Source organism: Fukomys damarensis, unplaced genomic scaffold (genome assembly GCF_012274545.1).
Source record: "Fukomys damarensis isolate Sample0158 unplaced genomic scaffold, DMR_v1.0_HiC HiC_scaffold_39, whole genome shotgun sequence".
NCBI classification, from domain to species: domain Eukaryota; kingdom Metazoa; phylum Chordata; class Mammalia; order Rodentia; family Bathyergidae; genus Fukomys; species Fukomys damarensis.
Window position 1 is genome coordinate 40565096 of NW_022900951.1, and position 15543 is coordinate 40580638.

Consider the following 15543-nt stretch of genomic DNA (forward strand, 5'->3'; position numbering starts at 1 on the left):
AGAGAGAGAGAGAGAGAGAGAGAGAGAGAGAGAGAGAAGAAAAGAAGAAGAAAATAAAAAAATTTGAAAGAAGCAAAAAAATAAGAAAAAATAATTTTGAAAATAAAAAACAAAAATGAAGGGCCTTGTTCAGGGTTTGTCTCTGCTATCACAATAGACAGTGTGGACAGCAGTGTGCAGATCTAAGTCAATTAGTCTCAGCAAGCTAGCAACAGTCCCGAGATTCAGGGTGATTTCTGGCTGCAAGGCCCAAATTGAGCTCCTTGATCTCCTTCTGGGTTGAACTCTGCAAGGTTCTACTGTAGGTTTTGGCTGCCCTTCCCTTGAAGATCGTCCAGTTTCCTATGGGATGTGGTGATCCCTCCAACTTACCAAGTACAGTGATATGGTGTTACTTTATTGCAGAGATTTTCTTCACTATCTAGGTGGGCTATAATTTTCATCAAGGAGCCTGCAAGAGGCACTTTTCCTGTTTTTCACTTGTGCTCTATCTTCTGGAGCTCAGGACAATGGGCTTTATGACCCCCTGTGCCTCTGTGGTGTGGATCCAGGTACACTTCTTATATTACAATCTAAGTCCTCTGCTGCATTTTCATCATTTTTCCAACTACATCTACATCCTCTGCATACTGAAAAGATTGTTGCATTGCTTTATCCTACAAAATATATTGAACTCGACATGGAGAAAATTTAAAAGTCATTTATTATGCTAAGACACATGTGAAAACTGTAGAACAGTGAGGGAACCCTTGTCTGTGACACATTCCAATGTGATTAAATCCTGGAACTTTACATGGGAATTTGGGGAAAAGCCCAATATTATTAAACTCAGAGAATGGAGATAATAGGATAGTGTGAAAATTATCACTTTTTGAGTAGGATTATAAATAAAAATAGCATTGCTGCCTTATGAGACTGAGGTGAAGAGTGAGAAGAGATCTTTCTATTGTAATAATAATGAATTTATCATCCATGCTGGCAATAATGGTAAATATCCAGGCCTAACCAACTTCCATCAAAAATAAACCAATAGCAAGATACAAAATCAACACTCAAAAAATCAATAATTTCTTTGTATACCAATGATAAACTAGGTGAGAAAGAATATAGGAAAAAAGATTCATTCATAATAGCTTTAAAAAATAAAATACCTAGGGATCAACCTAACCAAGGAGGTGAAATATGTACAATAAAAATTATACAACACTGATGGAACAGATTGAAAAAAAAAACATAAGAAGGTAGAAAGTCACCCCATGTCCATGGATCAATAAAAATAATATTGTTAAAAATGGTGTTTTATCAAAAACCATCTACAGATTTAATACAATCTCGATCAAAATTCCAGTGGTATTCTTCACAGAACTAGAAAAAGTCCTAAAATTCATATGGAAACACAAAAGGCCTAGAATAGCCAAAACAATTCAAAGGAAAAATAAAGGGAGGCATCACAAAATTCACTTTCAAAATACACTACAAAGCCATAGTAACAAAAATCAGCACACTACTGGCACAGAAACACATACATAGTCTAATAGAAGAGAGGGTACAGACAAAACCTACACACAATTACAGTCATCTGAATCTTGACTAAGGAGCCAACAATAAATGTTGGAAAAAAAAGTCTCTTTACAAATGCCACTGGGAAAACTAGACACCCAGAAGACTGCACTAGATCCCTATCTCTTACCCTGTACAAAACTCAGTTCAAAATTGAACAAACAGCTCAACATAATGCCAGAAATTTTGAAATTGCTAGAAGAAAACATAGGGGAAACACTTGAAGCCATAGGCACAGGCAAAGACTTCCTACATTTGATCTTAGCCAAAGGCCAAGAAGCGATAAGATTACCTAAATAGGACTCCAATAACACAGAAAGTAATAGCAAGAATGAATAAATGGAAGTACATCAATTTTAAAAGTTTCTTCACAGCAAGGAAAACAACTAACAATGTGAAGAAATAGCCTAAAGAATGTAAGAAAATCTTTGCAGCTACTCTTCCAACTGAGGATTAATATCTACTCTTCCAACCAAGGAATATATATAAATAACTTCAAAAACTTAGTGCCAAAAATCAAATAGCCCAATCAATAATCAACCTAATGAATTGAACAGATAATTCTCAAAAGAAGTACAAATGGTCAATAAGTATATGAAAAAATGTTCAGCATCTTTATCCATTAGGGAAATATAAGTAAAAACTACATTGAGATTCATCTCACCCCAGCCAGAATGGCTATCATCAAGAATACAAAAAGCTACAACTGCTAATGAGGATAAGGAAAATGTGACCCTTCCTCACTGTGGGTGACAATGTAAATTAGTACAGTCACTATGGAAATCACTATAGCTATTTTTCCCAAAACTAAAAATAGAGCTACCATTTGATCCAGCTATATCATTCCTTGGTACATACCCACAGGAATTAAAGTCAGCATACTATAGAGATACCACATATCCATGTTTATTTCAGCACAACTCAAAATAGCCAAGATATGAAGCCAATGGAGAGATAAGGAAAATATAGTATTATACACAATGGAGTATTATTCAGCAGTAATGAAAAACAAAATTTGTCATTTTCAGGAGGGTGAATGGAGCTAGAGATCACCATGTTAAGTGAAAAGAGATAGATTCAGAAAAACAAATAGCACACGTCCTCCTTGATATATAGAATCTAAAAAAGATGACAAGAAAATAGAAAAAAGAGAGTAAGTGGGGAGAGTGTAAGGAAGGATAATGGGGGGGGATTTTAGGTAGGCAGCTGCACCACTGAGCTAAAGCTCCAAATCCAATAGGGGGGAAATTTTTTAAAAAGCAATAGGCCTGGGGTGTAGGTCAACGGTAAAATGCTTGCCTAGCATGTGTGAAGCCCTAACTTCACATTCTAGAACTGTAAACACAACAACAACATCTTCATCATCATCACTATCAACAACATCAACACAAAACAATGACAGAGTGAATTTAGGATATGGAGATGTTAGTAAGGCAGATAAAAGCCAAAGCATTTTATATAATATTACTCAGCCATAAAGAATGAGAAAATAGATTCATTCATAGGAAAATGGATACATATTGAAGATATACTCCCAAGTGAAATAAATAAGTCACACATGTGTAAATACCAAATAGTTTCCCTGGTGTGAATAATCTGCAATAATACAGAAGATCCTAATAAGATTACTGACATTGAGAAATGGGAAGAAAGGAGCTGAAGGTGTAGGGAAGGTGGGACGGGTAGGGGTAGGGTAAAAAGGGAAAAGAAAAAAATGTGAGATAATGAAAAGATGGAAATAAAGTGGTTGTAGATGGGGAGGGGAGGAGGGGGTGAAGGGAGGGCAGGGACAAGGGGAAAAAAATGAGAACCAAGACTTGTCATGTAGAGGTACAAGATCCCAACAATGAATGTAACTGTACTGTATCCCTAAAATGTACCAATAAACTCAATTAAAGCTGAAAAAAAAAGCCAAAGCAGAAGAATAAAACAACATACATTCCATTGTGATTCTGAATAAGGAAAGCTGGTGAAAACATTTCCCACTTGACTTTGTCTATTTGCAGGAGATGTGTCTTTTGATCTTCTCAAAACAAAGGGATGTCCAGTTTTCTGAGCACCCTTGCTATTCTAAAGGCAGCTATTTCAAGACAGTGCCAAGCACAGAAGGAGGTATGTGGGAAGAATATAGACAAAGCAGAGCAAGAGAACAGAAACTTGCATTTAGGGTCAGAATATTTGGACCATATCTTGATTTTTCAATGAGTTTTATAATTGGGAACCAGTCTCTTAAATTTTGACTTCAGCTCCAATATCTATAATTAGAAATTTAGTCATGTCATTTATCTGCATAAAATCTTTAAGGTGCTAAAAGTTACGGAAAAAATGGGACTCATGTTCCTCATGGGACACCAGGCTTTCTTTGACTAGATTCTGCCTCTTCAATGGCATCACACTTCTTTACCCTCCACCCAATTCCCAAGAGCTTACCGACATCAAACTTTCTGAGAGTACTCATGAACTCTTAGCCCAGAGGAAACACTGTTTTCTTCTTTCTTCACCAAACCTATTTGTGTTTATCCTTCAAGATTCAGCTCAGCCTTCATCTCCAGAAAGCTTTCAGTGGCTCTTCCAGTTGGACTTTGTCCTCTCACTGCTATTTCCATAGCATTTTGTATTAGGATGAGAAATATGTGTGATCCCAGACTATGAGGGCAAGGCTTCATAGTGTCTTGGTTGTCTGTGTATCTCTAGGCTTATCACAGAGACAGCAGTCACTCCATTAAAAAATCCTACTCACCAACCATAAATCAAGGGAAACAATATTTGTCTGACACCCCATGTTGCTGGCAAGCAAAAGTTGAATATTAATATAATGCATGAAAGGGAGTATGGAGGGTTGAGCATTAATATAATTCTTAATAGTTATTTATAAACTTTTTTTGGTACCAGGGATCGAACTCAGGTCCTTGCACTTGTGAAGCAGGCAGAACAACTGAGCCAAGAACCCTTCTCTCATGGAATCTATATTGTAGGAAGGAAGCATGACTTAGAGATCAATAAATATATACCACATTATGTGAAGAAATAAACAGAAACAGAGCTGTGTGAGCACGGAGAGATGGGTAGGGAGCTAATACTTTAGAGTGGCCAGTAGGGTCTATTTGCTGAAATGATAATTGGGCCTGGAGGTAAAGAAGGAGCATGCCATTTGCTAATATTTGTGACACTGTATTAGACAAAGAGGACATCAAGTGTGAAAGCCTGCATGTACATAGAACAACAAAGAGCCTAGTGGGGATGAAGGGCACTAAGTAAGGGGGAGTCTGATAGGAAATGAAGGAGTAAAGTTGGTGAGGAAACTAGATGATTATAATACCTTGAAAAACACGGCCAGGACTTGACTTTTAAGTAAGATGTAAGTCACTGGTGGAAAGTAACAGGGAACAGACATCTGATTTATGCTTAGAAGATTTCCTGCAATGAGCTGAAATATATGAGGAGCAAACACAGATGCCAGCAATCAGATGATCCTGGCATGAACTGATGAGGTTATATTTGGGATCTCATTTGAAGACATGGTAAATAGGATTTATTGATGGTTTCAATGTGTGTGGGAGAGAAAGATGAATTAAATATGCCTCTCGGATTCTGAGCAACCAGAAGATTGGACTTGCAATTCATGAGATGTGTAAAGCTACAGAGAGGCTAGGTTGGGGTGAAGGATAGGTAGGTAATGACAAGTCTGGTTAACTAATGTTATACCATGGTTATATACTGATGGGAATCATGCAGCAGAAAGTAAAAGAAAAATCATATAGAAGAGTAGCAGATTGCTAGAGTGATGTCTGTAAGATTACAAGAGGGGATGGGATCCAGTGTTGGCCATAGATAAGGAAGTGAATAGTATCAGATATTATACAGGGGGCTTAAGCCTACTGAAACATTGTACAATGATAAGACTCTAATAGGCATGACTTCATTAGCTAGATTCACGAATATTCTAGCTGTTGTATTCTTTGGGGGATAACTATATTTTTGCATTGAACTAGTTCAATGAATTAAAGTGTCTAAAAGGCTGTTGCATTGACATGATACATATTGGATTTGTGCTCCTTAGAGTCGTTCTCAGCTGCAGCACTGCAAATTTAAATATCATTGGCCTTTTCAAGATTATATTCATGTATAGGCCTGGGATTTAGCTCAGTGGTTCCATAGCCTGCCTTGCAAGCGCAAAGACCCATGTTCGATCCTCGATAACAAAAAAAAAAAAAAAAAAAAAAAAAAAAAGATTATATTCATGTATATGGCCTCCCTTGATCCTCAAACTCTAGGTGAAGTAGGCACTATAGTCCCTATTTTATAGATGAAAAAACAGAGGCCCAAGATACTGAAGGTTAACCAAAAATCACATAGATTGCTAATGACAGAATTAGGACTAGAAAGTGGGCTTGCTCTTTGATAGCTCAGAGCTTGTCCTACTAAGTGGGATCTCAGTAATATTCTTCACGTGTTTTCTTGGCCTTCTGACCCAGAAGAGATTTATACAGTTTCAAAGGAGCTTTTCCCTGGCTACTTGGTTTCTTAATTCACTGATTCCCCCCTGTGTTCTTTTCTTTGTCATCCTCATCTTTATCTTCAGTATAATAGCAAAGGCTTGTGTCCTTCCCTTCAGAAAGTGATTAATTATGGGGAAAAAGAATTGGCTTCCCATCAGGTTGCACAAGAATGTCCATATCTCTACTCCCCAGGAAAGAAAACAAACCTGTTTCCATGGTTCTTTCTGATATCCTGGCTTACTGAACCTGGTCCATTCCCAGAGTACTTAAAGAGATTGATTTTTCAGGCAGTTTAGATAAGCAGAGAAGCTTCCATGTGTTTATTTATGGGTTATATTGAAGATTTTGCCTCTCTCTTTTCTGTTTCCCTTTCTTTATACTATCAAACTTGGCAAAAACAAAATGGATGAAACAAAAAAATGAAGGAATGTAAGAAATGAGGATTGCATGATCCCTGATATTAAATTTAAAGGCCTGAAAGCTCTATGTATTTTATAGAGGTAGCCTGCACAGTTGTTTCTAAGATCAGCAGCCAAAGAAAAGGGACTAGTACATGACTAGTACAATACCACAATGTCCATGAGATTGTGAAAAATAAATTGCTCAGAAATGTACTTTTTCTTAAAATAATGGATAAGAAAAGCTTGTCCCAGAAGCTATTAAAAAAGGACATGGAGAAATAGAATAGATGAAATCCTCATAATATCCTCACAGTGAATATAGCAGTGTTTTCTAAGGCTAGGGGAGAAGGAAAGACAGAGGAAGGGAGAGTCCAATGGTATAAGATCTTAGATGAATTCAGTTCAGTAATTGTAACTTCATGAAGAGACATCCCAAACTGATTCAGGTGAAAAATGTTTTGTTAGTCTGACTTCATCCATTTCTCAAATTTTTTGATCCCAGAACTGCTTTACACTCTTACAATTATTGGGAACTCTAAAGAGCTTGGTTTATGAGAGTTATATCTACCAATGTTTATTAAAAATTAAAATGTTGGCTTTAAGAAATATATGGGAAAAGAATAAACCTATTGTATGTTAACATATTTTCAAAAACTGAAAGAAGTTAGTGAGAAGAGTAGCATTGTTTTATATTTTGGCAAATCTCTTCAATGTCTGACTGAGAGGATAGTTTGCTTCTCATTTTTCCTTCTGCATTCTAGCTGAGACACATTTTGGTTAAAGTATATGAAGGAAATCTGATATTACACTAATATATCATTAGAAAAGGAAGGAGTATTTTAAGGGCCTTTTCTGACAATTCTGGCTACTCTTCTTTGATACTACAGCAAAATCTGACAAATGGCTATTTCTTAAAGGTTAGTTGTCACGTGGCATCTGAAAGTGTATCAGCGAATTTTTCATTGCTGTTACAGTACAATCCATTGTTCTATCTTTTTAATGGGTCTTTTACCATGCACAGTTTTGTAATATCACACATTGTTTATTTGGAAAATACTGGTTCACTGAGTTAAATAGATCTAAACATAGATATAGTTCACTATATTAAAAATCACATTTGAGGGCAGGGGTTTTAGCTCAGTGGCATTGTCACCTGCTTTGCAAGCACAAGGCCCTGAGTTCAAACCCTGGTACTACAAAAAAAATCACATTTGTTAGCATTATCATTAGTTGCATTAGAAAATCTTTAAGTTTTGAATGTTGTCAAGCACACAGTAACAGATACAGTTTTCCGAATTTCCAATTCTCAGTTAAATGCCTAAATTTTATCACTGGAAATACTATTAGTTGTTGTCCTTGAAATGACAGGTTCCTTTTGTTTACTTTGAAGAAAATGCTAAAATCCCCAAATTTAAATAACCATGGTTTATTAGTTGTTCTTTCAAGTAAAACTGGTGTTTGAAGAGCAAAGAGACTAGTTTAGCTCACAACTCAATTGCACAAGTGATTTATGTGGAGAAAACTACCATACTTCAGTGTGCAATGGAATTGCTTTCTTCATGCTTTTCACTTCTTCACACATCTGTGCATTTGAAGGTTAAGATTTAATAAAATGAATACCTTTCACCTAAGCATCAATGTAATTCTTTTTGTTTTCTCATTAAGCAATGTCATAATTTTTTTCTCTCATTGAGTTTATTGGTACATTTTAGGTATACAATACAGTTATATTCATCATTGGGATCTTGTACCTTCACATGACAGGTCTTGGTTCTCATTTTTTCCCCTTGTCCCTGCCCTCCTTTAACCCCCTCCTAGCAATGTCATTCTTAAACAAAGTTTGCTTTTTATTTTTGTTTGGTATCATTTTATGTTTTGCTGTGGGGGTGTGGCAGTGGAGAAGATAATGATTACTAGAATAGTTGATGTCACTACATTGGAATCTACTAGGCAGTCTGCTATTGCATTTGAACCATCACAGTGAAAAAGACTATATTAGTGATCTGGCAATTAGTAAAATTATGGATAGCATATACTTAGTATACTCTTTGTATTAATATGCAAATCACATTGACCTTGTAAAACTTTGAAAAAGTCTCTGTAGAGCAGTCCTTAAAAATTGCTTAATTTAAGGGAAGGATGGGCTGTATATTTACCAAATAATTATATATCTATATAATAAGGTTCAGATGGTACAATATAAGGATTTTTTTGTCTTGATTTTTTGAGACAGGGTTTCACTATGTAGTTGAGATTGACCTGGAACTCACTATGTAGCCTAGGCTGGTCTCGAACTCAGCAATCCTCCTGCCTCAGCCTCCTGAGTACTGGGATTACAGGTGTGCGCCACTATGCCTGGCTAAAAAATTTTTAAATTAAACTTTATATTTTGAGATAATCATGTATTTCTATGTACTAGTCAGAAATAATAGGAAGAATTTTGGATACTCTTTACATAGTTTCCCTCAATATAGTATCTCCCAAAGGAATAATATAATAAATATCACAACTGCATCATGGATAATTACATAATCAAGATACAGATTAGTTCTATCACTGCAAGGATCCCTTCCTTTTATAATCACACCCAGTTTCCTCCTGCTCACTGCCTCCCACCTCCAACCCCTGACTGTGACAACTATTAATCTGTTTTTAGAAGGGCTGGCAGGGCTCCCTGATCACACCTCAGTGGGCTTGACCTCCTGTTGTGCTGGCCAGGGAGCTCCTCTTCTCATACTTTGATGCTTGCCTGGGCTTCAGCGGCCCAGAATTTTCCAGAAAACCCAGAATATGGTGGTTTCTGTTTTTCTCTGACACTAACCATAAAGACTTGTATAGGAGATATGTTGATAGGAAATGGAATCTTTTGGCAAGAAATGTAAAGACTGTACCATTCCCTGTACCACTGAGACTGTAGGGATGAAGTAGGAGCATGAGCTGTGTAGCATTGTTTGCTACCATTACCACAAGTGGGTGGGCACAGTAGGCTCAGGCCTGCCTTCCCGGAGTCTCACTGCAGAAGTAGTGGTGGATGCTCATCCCAAGAAAGTGTTAACCAGATGAGGCTAAATGGACCAAACTGATCCAATTATATTTAATATTCTATTGTTATGAACTTGTGACCAACCTTTTCATTAATCTTCAATCATTCTTTGTTTTTACCAGTTCTACTTGTAGAAATTAGAATTAAATGTTTCAACAATGGTTTTGTGTTTCAATCAGCACCTCAGAATTCAAAACACTTCACCAAAATCTCATCAAGGATTTAATGTAGTTCACAAGCCAATAAAATGCCTAAAAATAATGATGATTTTGTAGAAAAAAATTTAAAATATGTCTTGGAAAAATGATTAAAAACCATAACTATTGGTAATAATCACCACATTGCCTTTATTAATAAAAATCTACTCTAATTTTCTATTTGTCAATTCTAAGAATCAAAATATATCATGTAAAGGTACAAATTCCCAATGATGAATGAATGCCATCATATTATATACCTAAATGTACCAAAAAACTTAATGGAATAAAACCTACTGCAACTTTAATGCAAATGAAAAAAATCTGAAGCTTATCTAATGAAATTTTTCACACAGCACAATTCCTCAGATACATCTGTGTTGTTGCATGCATCAATCTTTTGTTCCTATTTATTGCTGAATAGTGTTCCATTGCATGGGTATAACAGTTTATTTATTCATTCATGGTTTGAAGGCATTACAGTCATTTCCAGTTTAGGGCTATTACAAATAAACTTCTAAGAAGATTTATATATAAGGTTTTATGTGAATGTAGATTGTTATTTCTCTGGGACAAATGCCCAAAAGTACAATTGCTCGGTTATATGGTAATTGCAGGTTGGTATTTTAATAAACTGCTAAATTGTTTTTCAGAATAGCTGTACCATTCACCATTCACCAGTAAAGTATGAATGATCCAATCTCCCTACTTCCTCGCCAGATTTTGGGATAGTTATAATTTTTATTTTAGCCATTCTGATGGGTGTATTATGATATATCATAGTTTTAATTTGTATTTCCCTAGTAGATGATAATATCAAGTGTCTTTTTTAATGTGTTTATTACCATCTGTATATGCTTATTCTCAAAATCCTGTTCATGTCTTACCAATATTCTAATTAGGTTGTTTGGTTTTCTTCTTACACATGAACTTTGATAATACTTTATAAATTCTAAAAACTAGCTCTTGCTTTTTTCTAAAACCTTTATAATTTTGTATTTTACATTTACATATGATATCTATTTTGAGTTAATTTTTGTATAAGGTATGAGACAAGTTGAGGTTAATATTTTGCTGATGAAAATGTCCAATTTTTCCAGGATCATTTGTTCAATTGTTTTTCTACCTTTGTCAAAAATCAGTTTGGCATATTAGTATGAATCTAGTTCTGGATTCTGGATTCTCCATGGAGTTGTGGGTCTATCACTCTGTCATTACCATGTTGTCTTGATTATTATAACTACACACAGTAGCAGGTTTCGATATCAGGTATGGTGATCCCTCTTATGTTAAACTTGTTTTCGTGTTTTTTGAGACATGGTCTCACTATGTAGTTGAGACTGAACTGGAACTCACTATGCAACCCAGGGTGGTCTCGAACTCACCATGATCCTCCTGCCTTAGCCTCAAGAGTGCTGGGATTATAGGCATGTGCCACCACGCCCGGCTTAGACTTGTTTTCTTAATGTTAGTTTAGTTCTACTAAGGCCTGAGCCTTTCCATTTAAATTTTAGAAATCAAACAATAACAAATGTTGGCAAGGTCACAAGGGAAAAGGAACTCTGTCACACTGTTGGTGGGAATGTAAATTAGTACAACCATTAGGAAATTAAAACTAGAAATTCCATTCAACCCACCTATTCCTCTTCTAGGTATCTTCCCTAAAGAGTTAAAGACATCATATTACAGTCAAACACGCATACTCACATTTATAGCTGCACAATTCATAACAGCAAATCTTGGAAGCAGCCTATATGTCTATTAACAGATGAATGAATAAAGAAAACGTGGTATTTACACACAATGAAATACTACTCTGCCATGAAGAAAGATAAGTAATTTATAGCAAAGTGGATGCACCATGAGACCATAATATTAAGTGCAATAAATCAGACACTGAAGCTTAAATATCACATGGTTTCTCTTATTATGAGAAACTCAAATTATAAATGAAGGGGAAAATAAGAGATAGACAATAGGAAGTAGGGAGACATATCTGTCTCAAATGAAAAAGGGGATAAAGAGATTGAGGAAGGAGAAAGGGGATGAAAAAGGTAATTAAAATGTGTTATGTACATGTACCAACTCCACACAAGGAATGTAAACATTGTGAACTTCAAACATACGATAATAAAAATATATATGGAAGAGTGCCAGGGATTTAATTCAGTGGCACCGCATCTGCCTCGATGCAAGGTCCTAAGTTCAATCCTGATTAAAAATATATATATATAGACATATATAGATATATATGTAAAAAGAATAAGCTTATCTATGTCTACAAAACCTTTGCTTAAATTTTAATAGCAACTGTATCAAACCTATAGATCAATGGTGGCGAACCTATGGTACATGTGCATCAGGTGGCTGTTACTGAAAGCTCCAAAAGGTTCTGCATCACTACTATAGTTTGATTTAGGGAGAATTAACATTCTTACTATATTTTATCTTTCCAATTCATAAACACAACCTATTTTTCCATTTATTAATTTTTGGGTTTTTTTTGGTACCAGGAATTGAACTCAGGACTTTGAGCTTGCCAAGCAGGCCCAGTGCCACTGAGCTAAATCCCTTGCCCAATTTATTAATTTCTTCTTTGATTTCTTTCATTGGCATTTTGTAATCTTCAAAAGTGGAATCCTGTGCATGTTTTCTTAGGATAATACCTAAGAATTTCATTTATTTAGAACAATTATAAATGGTACTGTGTTTTAAGGTTAGTTTCCAAATGTTTATGGCCAGTGTATTGAAAGAAGATTGATTTCTGTGTTTTCAATCGTGTGACCCTAGTAAACTCACATATTAGTTCTAGGAGTTGTTTAATAGAATTATTGGGATTTTCTATGTATATAATCACATAATCTGAAAATAGGGAAAGTTTCTTCTTTCCATTAATTTGCTGTTTCTTTTCTTTACCTTGACTTATTGTAGGAGCTAGAATTTCCAATTCTCTGTTCAGTATAAGTAGTAAGAACAGGAGTTTTCCCAGTTTTCCCAATCTGGGAGAGAAAGCATCCGATCCTTCACTATTAAGAATGTAGGGGAAAGGGAATAAGGGAAGAGAAAAAAATATGAGAAAATGAAAAAATGGAAATAAACTGTTTGTAAATGGGGAGGAGAGGAGGGGATGAAGGGAGGGCAGGGACAAGGGGAAAAAAAAAGAGTCAAGACCTGTCATGTAAAGGTACAAGATCCCAATGATAAATGTAACTGCACTATATACCTAGAATGTACAAATAAACTCAATACAAAGAAAAAAATATTTAAAAAATAAAATGTCCAACCCCCCCAAAAAAAGTATGTGTAAATACTGAATAGTTTCTCTAGTGTGAAAAAATATGATAGTACATAAGATCCTAATGAAATAATTGACAATGTGAAATAGGAAGAAAACAGCTAAAGGTGTAGGGGAAGTGGGAAGGGTAGGGGAAAGGTAATAAGGGAAATGGAAAAATATGAGAAAATGAATAAATGGAAATGAAGTGTTTGTAAAGGGGGAGGGGAGGAGGGGAGAAGGGAGGTCAGGGACAAGGGGAAAAAATGAGAACCAAGACCTGTCATGTAAAGGTACAAGATCCCAATGATGAATGTAACTGTACTGTATACCTAAAATGTATCAATAAACTCAATGAGGAAAAAAAGAATGATATAAAAGGATTGTCATCAAATTTAAGAAATTCTCTCATTTTTGTCAGCTGAAAAAATGTGTTTTTATCAAAAATCATAAAAGGGAGTTGGGTTATGTCAAATAGTATTTCTGTATCAATCAGTATGAGAGTATGGCTTTTCGTCTTTTGCCTGTTGATATGATGGAGTATACTGATGGTATTCTTTCAGCAGTGGGGATTGGACCCAGGGCCTTCACACCAAGCTACATCCTTGGCACTTTTTCAATTTTTTATTTTGAAACGGAATGTTTGCCCAGGCAGGGCTTACACTTGCAATTTCCTGCCTTAGCTTTCCACAGTGCTGAGATTATACATGTGTACCCCAGACCCAGCTTTGATTGATTTTTTTTAAATGTTGAAACAAATTTATATAACTTAAAGAGGTTCCACTTGGTCATCATGTATAATTCTTTTTATAGATTGAAGGATTCAATTTGCTAATATGTCATTGAAGTGTTTTACATCTAATTTGATGAGTGAGATTAGTATATAATTTTCTTTTTTTCCTATTGTCTTTTTCTAAATTTGATACATGGGACAGGTTGAGGATCTCTAATACAAAAATAAAAAATCCAAAATACTCAAAATTCTGAAAACATTTTTTTATTAAAGCATATTAGTTACATAGGTTAGTGAGATTCACTTTGGTGTATTTGTGCCTACCTATAATATATTTTGATTATTTTTACACTCTTTCATTACAACTCTTCCCCTTCCTCCTGACCCCTTCTTGTCTAATCGTCTTTCTTTTGATTTTCTGTTGTTGCCTTAAAAATTATTTTAAGATTCCACCTAATAACATCAGGTTATTCCCCCTAATAAGCTAATGACTTTTTTATTTTTTATATGTTATGAATATGAGCTAAGATTAATAATATCAACAAGAATAAAAACAGGGAAAAGGGACTTAGAGGAGGAGGGAGAGGAGTGTGTAGGAAGGGGAGTGGGATTTTAAAAAAGAAACAAACTGTATTATGTACATGTCCCTACTCCCCAAGATGAATGTAAACTTTGTATACTGCAAGCATGTACTAATAAAAAGAAGATTCCATATATGAGAAAATACATGCAATATTTGACTTTCTGAGTCTGGCTTCTTTCACTTTCCAAAACACTTTGAGTACCAACATGACACTCAAAAAGTTTCAGATTTTGGAGCTTTTAGCATTTCAGATGTTTGGATTAAGGAAACTCAACTGGTAAAGTCTATGTAAATATTCCAAAATCTGAAAACTTATGAAATATGAAACATTTCTGGGCCCAAGCATTTCAGGTAAGAAATATTCAACTTATAATATTAGCTTCATAAAATGTTCATGAAGTTTCATGAAATGTTTCCTCCTCTGAGATTTTCTAAAAGAGCTTGTGTAAAATTGGTGTTAATTCTTCTGCCCTCCCCCTCCTTCCCTGTCCCTTTTCACCTCCTTACCCTGTTCCCGTCTGTATTTATTTCAGTCAGTATTCTCTATGCTGCTTTTACTGGATAAATTCTCTTAACCTTAAATTCACTTATTCCATCCTTTGTCAATTTCCACTTTACTATTAATTCCATCCTTTGAGTTTTTATTTTGCTCATTTTGTTTTTTAGTTCTGTGATCTCTATTTGGTTTTTTTTATATAACTTCTGTTTCTTTACTAAGTTTTTTATTCATTCATTTGTTTTACAAGAATTCATAATTGATTGTTGAAGAATTTTGACAATGACTGTTTTAGTCATATAATTCCAGTATCTCATTCACCTTGTCACTGATCGTCTTTTCTCATTCTTGTTGTGATGTTCCTGGTTCTTGGTATGACAATTTTATTGTACAGAACATCATTTATATTTGGATATTCTGACTCCAGATCTTTTTTAATCTTTTATTTTAAGCAGGCAGTTTTCCCACTGATATGTAGCAGGAAGGTGAGGTGGACCCCTATTTAGCCTATTATTGGGTTCCACTGACCCCATACCAGTAATGTTTAAGTGAAGTCTTAAACACTCAAGGTTCTGCCAGGCAGGGAATGGAAGATCAGCTGCCTGCTTGGTCCCACTTACACTCTTCTGGTAAGGGAGTTGTTATTGCCATCACCTGCTTCTTCTGGTTAAGCGCTGGATCAGTTTCCTGCTCAGCTAGTCATACCAACCACCAGGGGCATTGACGTGTGATATTTACTTTTGCAGGGCTAGAGAGT